Source organism: Mercenaria mercenaria, chromosome 14 (genome assembly GCF_021730395.1).
Source record: "Mercenaria mercenaria strain notata chromosome 14, MADL_Memer_1, whole genome shotgun sequence".
NCBI lineage: Eukaryota > Metazoa > Mollusca > Bivalvia > Venerida > Veneridae > Mercenaria > Mercenaria mercenaria.
In genome coordinates, this window is record NC_069374.1 from 75,883,442 (window position 1) to 75,891,098 (window position 7,657).

The following is a 7,657-nucleotide window of genomic DNA, read 5'->3' on the forward strand; positions in this document are numbered from 1 at the left end:
CGAAGAACTCCCTGTAGGTAACTATTCATATGGACTCGCTATAAGCAACCAGTTGAGAAGAACTCTGTCAGTAGTTAGTTGTGAAGGATTTCCTTTCAGTTACTAGTTGCGAAGAAATCCCTGTCCTGTCAGTAGCTATTTGTGAGAACTGTCAGTACCTAGTAAAACAACTAGTTTTTGCAGTTCGCAATGATTCAGAATAAATACTTGCTTATATTTTTAACACTAGTTAGACAATGTATTGTAGTTTAAATACAAGTGACGAGGTTGATATAAAACGTCTTATCATATTTTGCGTAACTGCTAATTTGATTAGATTTCGCGAAATCTACTAGATTTCGCTATTCAGTCATACCGGGAACGACTGATACCCTGACAGGAGACATAAAGTGTTTGAACTGACCGTTAGCCCATCACTCGTGTGTCTTGAATTCTTACAGTTTCCATCAAGTAAAATATAATGCTATGCATCATTGTAGAATGTTTGCGGGAATGTTTGAGCCCGAGACCGAAGGTCGATGTCTCAAACATATCCCAAGGGTTTCTGCAGAAGTTAATACACACAAAAAAACGTGTAGCATAAAAAACATTACACGACCACTAAATATATTGTTTTCATATGTGATGACTTTACGATTCCGGTACATTTTTAGCTCACCTGTCACAAAGTGACAAGGTGAGCTTTTGTGATCGCGCGGTGTCCGTCGTCCGTCGTCCGTGCGTGCGTCCGTCCGTAAACTTTTGCTTGTGACCACTCTAGAGGTCACATTTTTCATGGGATCTTTATGAAAGTTGGTCAGAATGTTAATCTTGATGATATCTAGGTCAAGTTCGAAACTGGGTCACGTGCCTTCAAAAACTAGGTCAGTAGGTCTAAAAATAGAAAAACCTTGTGACCTCTCTAGAGGCCATATATTTCACAAGATCTTCATGAAAATTGGTCAGAATGTTCACCTTGATGATATCTAGGTCAAGTTTGAAACTGGGTCACGTGCGGTTAAAAACTAGGTCAGTAGATCTAAAAATAGAAAAACCTTGTGACCTCTCTAGAGGCCATATATTCCACAAGATCTTCATGAAAATTGGTCAGAACGTTCACCTTGATGATATCTAGGTCAAGTTCGAAACTGGGTCACGTATGGTCAAAAACTAGGTCAGTAGGTCAAATAATAGAAAAACCTTGTGACCTCTCTAAAGGCCATATTTTTCATGGGATCTGTATGAAAGTTGGTCTGAATGTTCATCTTGATGATATCTAGGTCAAGTTTGAAACTGGGTCATGTGCGGTCAAAAACTAGGTCAGTAGGTCTAAAAATAGAAAAACCTTGTGACCTCTCTAGAGGCCATATATTTCATGAGATCTTCATGAAAATTAGTCAGAATGTTCATCTTGATGATATCTAGGTCAAGTTCGAAAGTGGGTCACGTGCCTTCAAAAACTAGGTCAGTAGGTCAAATAATAGAAAAACCTTGTGACCTCTCTAGAGGCCATATTTTTCATGGGATCTGTATTAAAGTTGGACTGAATGTTCATCTTGATGATATCTAGGTCAAGTTCGAAAGTGGGTCACGTGCCGTCAAAAACTAGGTCAGTAGGTCAAATAATAGAAAAACCTTATGACCTCTCTAAAGGCCATATTTTTCATGGGATCTGTATGAAAATTGGTCTGAATGTTCATCTTGATGATATCTAGGTCAAGTTCGAAACAGGGTCATGTGCGGTCAAAAACTAGGTCAGTAGGTCTAAAAATAGAAAAACCTTGTGACCTCTCTAGAGGCCATACTTGTGAATGAATCTCCATAAAAAATGGTCAGAATGTTCACCTTGATGATATCTAGGTCAAGTTTGAAACTTGGTCACGTGCCGTAAAAACTAGGTCAGTAGGTCAAATAATAAAAAAAACCTTGTGACCTCTCTAGAGGCCATACTTTTCATGGGATCTGTATGAAAGTTGGTCTGAATGTTCATCTTGATGATATCTAGGTCAAGTTTGAAACTGGGTCAACTGCGGTCAAAAACTTGGTCAGTAGGTCTAAACTTATTAAAATCTTTTGACCTCTCTAGAGGCCATATTTTCAAAGGATCTTCATGAAAATTGATCTGAATATTCACCTTGATGATATCTAGGTCAATTTCGAAACTGGGTCACGTGCGGTCAAAAACTAGGCCAGTAGGTATAAAAATAGAAAAACCTTGTGACCTCTCTAGAGGCCATATTTTTTACGAGATCTTCATGAAAATTAGTGAGAATGTTCACCTTGATGATATCTAGGTCAAGTTCAAAACAGGGTCACGTACCTTCGAAAACTAGGTCAATAGGTCAAATAATAGAAAAACCTTGTGACCTCTCTAGAGACCATATTTTTCAATGGATCTTCATGAAAATTGGTCAGAATTTTTATCTTGATAATATCTAGGTCAAGTTCAAAACTGGGTCACATGAGCTCAAAAACTAGGTCACTATGTCAAATAATAGAAAAAACGACTTCATACTCAAAACTGGGTCATGTGGGAAGAGGTGAGCGATTCAGGACCATCATGGTCCTCTTGTTTATTACCATCCTTGTTGTTCATTTGGTAAACAGGAGCACAATTTCAAGAATAATTACATTCGAGTTATTTTGAGTACGAACACATTTCGAGTGCGGATGAGTCCGAACGTATCGACAAGTTTTCAAGGTCACAGTAGCCTAAATAGTTTTCCCTATATATTCTATATAAAACTGACCTTTTTCAAAGAGCTACCAAACATAGCTAGACCCATTTCAGAGAACAAATCCTTGCCTCATTTTAAAGAGTTATGATAAAACTGACATAAAATGAAGAGAAAAGTAGGGGTCATATATCTTCTAAGAGAGATTTCTCTGGTCACATTTACTTACTGTAAACTGACATCAAAATCACACTGCTGTGACCTGGAAGTACTACTCATACTAAAATTGAGCTTGACTTCACCAAATACAACCTGCTCTCACATTTTTCCTACCAAAATGTCAACAATACATCCACAATGAAATTTAAACAAGAACTAGCCTCAATTTAGACCTATGTTGCCATGCCAAGTGAAAAATTAGTGTTCAGATACCTGGCAGCCATTACGCGACTAGACCAGATGGCTCCCACGCTGGTTCCTATACTTTAGATAGGCCTATAAGAAAAACTGTTTTTCTGTAATAGGCTCAATTTCATTTGTATAGTACCAGTAACACATCTGCATGAAAAATACCAAGTTTCAGCTTGATTAAATCAGTTTTTCAGGTTTTATGGCATTTTCAGTAACACGGGTCCCTGCGCCAATTTTCCTTCAAAACTGATGTCGCGACATAATTTTTAACCAGTTCTTCTAGCCAGAGCTGGTTTTTGCCCTATTTCTTAAATTTTCACCGTAATTTGCAAGCAAATTACACATTAACACTTTGAAATATACCAAATGTCCCCTCTGAAAGGTATAGATGGGCATAATTTAGAGTGCAAATTTGCATTTTTTTTTTTAAAAAAATACCCCCAAAACAGTGAAAATGTGATTTTTTGGGTTTTCATCAATTTTTGCAGCAAAATTTCAATGAAATGCTCATTTTTTACCAAAATCTGACCAAACTAGTTCATTTATATCAATATCTGGACAAATCTCAATTTTTGCCCACATTTTCTTATAGGTCACAATAGCCTAAATAGTTTTCCCTATATATTCTATATAAAACTGACCTTTTTCAAAGAGCTACCAAACATAGCTAGACCCATTTCAGAGAACAAATCCTTACCTCATTTTAAAGAGTTATGATAAAACTGATATAAAATGAAGAGAAAAGTAGGGGTCATATATCTTCTAAGAGAGATTCCTCTGGTCACATTTACTTACTGTAAACTGACATCAAAATCACACTGCTGTGACCTGGAAGTACTACTCATACTAAAATTGAGCTTGACTTCACCAAATACAACCTGCTCTCACATTTTTCCTACCAAAATGTCAACAATACATCCACAATGAAATTTAAACACAAACTAGCCTCAATTTAGACCTATGTTGCCATGCCAAGTGAAAAATTAGTGTTCAGATACCTGGCAGCCATTACGCGACTAGACCAGATGGCTCCCACGCTGGTTCCTTTAGTTTAGTTAGGCCTATAAACGTTTTAGGTTAAAGTCAGTAATTCAAATCCTTCTTTGTTTCATATAAAAAACGACAATTTCAGGTCGTCTTTACGTATCTTTAGAGAACATCACTTTTCCCTACACCTATTTTTCATGAAAATTCTATCACAAATTAACGAAAAAATGAAAAGAAAATAGGGGGTTGAATAGTTCCTAGTGAAATGCCAGTCAGTTGTGGTCTGCTACCCTAAAAATGGTGCATAGTTGCTGTCCTCCGCGCAATAAATGGTTAAAGGTCAGTAATTCAAATCCTTCTCTGTTTCATATAAAAAATAACAAGTTCAGGTCATCTTTACGTATCTTTAGAGAACATCACTTTTTCCTACACCTATTTTTCATGGAAGTTCTATCACAAATTAACGAAAAAATGAAAAGAAAATAAGGGGTTATGTAGTTCCTAGTGAAATGCCAGTCAATTGTGGTCTGCTACCCTAAAAATGGCGCATATTTGCTCTCGTCCGCGCAATAAACACCTACTTCCGGTTTCGATCTGCAAAACTTGCCATGAACATGAAAACCGTCTCATTTCATGCAGAATGTATTCTAGTAGTGAAAATGGTGATTAAAGCACTCGTTCTACACGAATTAGCGCAAAAAATGGAAAAATTAGGATCTATTTGTTATGGACTTCTTCCGACTACACCACGGAAGCACATTTTCGACCGAATTACTGACCTTATTCCTATAAACACCTACTTCCGGTTTCGATCTGAAATACTTGCCATGGGGGTTGTATGAACATGAAAACCGTCTCATTTCATGCAGAATGTATTCTTGTAGCGAAAGGTGTGATTAAAGCACTCGTTCTACACGAATTTGCGCAAGAAATGGGAAAATTAGGATCTATTTATTATGGACTTCTTTCGACCGAATTACTGACCTTATTCCTTTATTTCCCCCTCAATATTTGTTATAATTAGAACTTCGTGATTTTGGTTGTCTGTAAATTTAAGTGAGAGATAATGATTGTTAATTCTTTAGAAAATTTAAACAGCTGATTCATGTAAAATTCTGATGTCAGTTGTAAAACTAACTGCTGATAGCTTTGTATGAATCGATGAGTCACCTTGGCGCGGGAAATTCAAATCATAGAAGGGTTCCATGCTTGTTGATTGATACTCCGGAACATTTTTGCTATTTTGTCGAAAAAAAACCGAGATGGATGGGCCCCCATTCCATTAATATCCTGTTGTTCAGTAGGGACTATTCAATTGAGAAATGCAATAAAATTGGACATTGTTCATGCAATGGGATCATTGCAGGCTGTTGAAAAAGGTGCAAAATTGATGATTTTGGCATGTTATTTTTAATGGATGGTGTAAAACTTTCGTTTTGATAACTTCTGTATTCTTGTATGAGAGTCCTGATCTTGTCATTAATTAAAAGCACAAAACATGCACACAGTTTATAAAATGGCCACCCTGCTCCTGCACATTAGAGAAGTGCAATATCACGACTCACTGCATGTAAGCCTGGCCGTGCCCAAAATTTTCGAATGTAAGTGTACCCTGCTACCTTTATATAACTTCTTCGAGAAATTAGATAAAAACAAACCGACTGATACTTACCAAAATCATTGATCTATACAGGATGTCAGTCTGCGGAGAAATACATATACGTCCATAGAAAAACATTTCAAAAATAATCAAAGGCCTGAATGGCCTGAGTCGGCTAATGATTGATGTACTGACAGTATAGTCTACCAGTTTCAGTTTGTTTTTAGTTTTTTTCTTAAAATTTCATAACACAGCTCGATATTTACCCAAAATATTATATCCGGATACGTTTACACTTTTCTCCAGTTTGAACAATATATTTTACAAATTTAGCAGCAATTGGCAGTATCTGACATTGAAGTTTACGGTTAAATTACCTCTTATTTAAATCTTTTCATAAAAAAGTTATTTCGTTTCGCGAAAGCAGCCAAACATAGACGATCTACTTTCGATTTCAAAAACTACAAGAAAATACAATTTAATGTTTCGCCGATTTGTTTATTTCTCGAAAAATAAGAATTAAAATCATTTTTAATATCAGTAGTAACTAAACAAACCAGTAAGAGCTTCTTCTTCCGATAATTTATCCGTTTACTGACTGCAAAATTCAACCCACGCAAAGTTTATAGAAATCATACGATGCGTGTTTACGTTCAATGTGGGATAATTAAGGCTGATCGGCTATGTTACCTAACGCATCCAGACGATTCAGATTTTGTTTTTTAAAAAGCATTGTGTGCGTTTCTGTAATTTTATATACGTTTTTATACGCTTAGAAATTATTAGACATGCGTATTTGCATTATTTCTATACGTAATTTACGCTAATACGCATCTTATCTGGAGCCCTGTGGAACTATTTTTTGTCTTTCGCTGGATGTTACCCAAGCTTTGTAAGCCTGCGCAATTCTTAAAATGCACATTTATGCTTAATGAGTTACATTCGAGAATTGCACAATTACAAGTCATAAATATGACAGATTACATCGTATATTGGTCATAGCAAAGGGAATTGACACAACTTAACTTCATTCATGCAGTGAACTGTTTGAAGTTTGAGAAATCTAATGGAACTACATCCCTTCACTGTGTTATTTGGTCCATTTAGAGAATCGTTGGATAGCAAGGACTCGTCAAAAGGCTTTCAGCCTTTAGCCGACTCAAAAATCATGTATTAACAGCACGTGAATTGCCTTGTTTGAACACTATTTTTCTCCCGTTAATACATGGGCGGATGCAGTGATAAAATTTATGCAAGAATAACATAAAGAGGACATGCGCATATTGTTGGGACTTTCATATGAAATGTTTAGCCCATTGGAAGTTTTTTTAAGATGGGATTTTAGTGAAGATGTGTTAGTGTAAGTGGATGGTTCGGCCTCTATTGTTTTGAGGTCAGTATTTTCACATAAACGTGTTCTCCGCTTAAAACAACTAGTCAGCACTACATTGGTTTTCGTCTGTTGCAGTTTTATTGGACCAATTTCTTGCTGTTCAAATAGTTCCACAGAAAAATATTTAATGTATTTAATGAATTACATGCATGAACCGCTCAAAGTTGCCACAAATAACCTAGTACATGTTTTAAAATCATATGGTTTGCTTGACACCTTTACTGTAAGCCAGATAGAGAAATCCGACAACGAAATCTAATCATAGTCCGCTTATTGTTACCATTCATTATACAGTAATACTTAAGCATGTATTCTAGAAGATCCTCCGGAAGCACTGAATACAACCAAGTCAGATAGTGACTATTATTGAGTGTCAGTTCATGAGAGGCAATAAAATGTGGAAATGTGCGGAACTCTGCCTCTCTCTTACATTAAAGTACTCAAAACGGAAAAAGTACGGGGCCGTTTTACTTTTCGTGTCGGTTTATATTATAATGTCAACTTAATTCAGCAACCAGTTGATTTAGTTTACAGACGATCATTACAAGGAACACAGATCAAAGATCCAGTGTTATGTGCTCTTAGTTTCCCACTTTCTTGTTCGTCGGTCTG